This window comes from Sinocyclocheilus grahami, unplaced genomic scaffold, assembly GCF_001515645.1.
Source record: "Sinocyclocheilus grahami isolate Dianchi unplaced genomic scaffold, SAMN03320097.WGS_v1.1 scaffold4051.1, whole genome shotgun sequence".
Lineage (NCBI taxonomy): Eukaryota > Metazoa > Chordata > Actinopteri > Cypriniformes > Cyprinidae > Sinocyclocheilus > Sinocyclocheilus grahami.
Window position 1 is genome coordinate 25923 of NW_015509063.1, and position 1095 is coordinate 27017.

Below are 1095 nucleotides of genomic sequence, written 5' to 3' on the forward strand. Positions count from 1 at the left end.
TTTTTTTTTCTGTTGACCTACCACAGAGGAATGAGCTTTTTTTCCTTGGATATTTTCAATCTTTATATATTTTTTAAATGTTAAGTTTATTTTTATTGTTTCCAGTGATATAGTGGAGATGTTCTGGAAGTGTTTAGGGAAACGTTTCTTTTCCAAATTCACAAATCCGTGGGTCTCTGAGTCTAAGACTCAACTTAGACACCTGACTTGAGGCTTAAATTGAATTCCAAATACAAAATACAGATCTCTACAAATTTTAGCAATATATTTTTATTATTTTATTTATTTTTTTGAAGAATAATATTATCATTATTTTAATTATTTTTGTTGCTAAAATTATTATGAACAAAGGAACATTATTTCATTAAATATTAAACATTTTATTATTTTTAATTACATTTAATTTAATAAAATCGTATAATATTAGATTTTTTATTTTTATTTTAGTATTATGACTGTTGTTGTTAAGTAATTCTAAGAACAAATGAAAAAAAAAATATTAATGTTACAGCAGGCCATCCTTTTTGAGCCCTAACATTTATTAAATTGATTGTTCTTTAACAAGGTTTATAAAACTAACCTGTAGTTTAGAGAAGCCTCTGCTAGACTCTTCTTCAGAGACCTGAAGAAGAACTCAAACTGTACTTGAAAACTTTTGTCTTGAGGCTTGGTTTGGACTTTAAATTGAACAACATAATAAAAATGTAATGTTTGTCGGCTAGGTTTATTAACCGAACTTGTATTGTATATGAGAATAGAGACATGTGAATATGCAAAATTGCTTACCCTTCAAAAAGGTTTACAAAACCAACCAGTAGTAGAAACCTGTTCTAAAAAGATATTCGAGACTCGACTTGCACTTCACCTCAAAGACTTGAAACTCGACTTGGACGTCAGAGACTTTAGAAGATGTTTGCTGCATGGTGCCTGTGCACTGCAAGGTATATTATATGTCAGGATAAGTCTTAAAGAGACTTTGAAGCCTGTCTTATAGCGCTGTCTTGGCAGCGTGGCTGGATCTCATAATTTTTGTTTGATTAAAAGCACACGGGAGTTTGTAGCACACGGTAGGTGCAAGAGAAGGGCTGACAGCTT

At 30.9% G+C, this 1095-nt stretch overlaps 1 long non-coding RNA gene across 1 annotated transcript in view; it reads left to right on the plus strand.

Moving 5' to 3' along the window:
- LOC107576623 (uncharacterized) overlaps positions 1-677 on the plus strand; it is a 6954-nt gene extending 6277 nt beyond the window's left edge. Inside the window, exon 3 of the long non-coding RNA XR_001608085.1 lies at positions 666-677. This is a non-coding gene — a long non-coding RNA (uncharacterized lncRNA). The remainder of the gene's footprint in view (positions 1-665) is intronic.
- The last annotated feature ends 418 nt before the right edge of the window (positions 678-1095 follow it).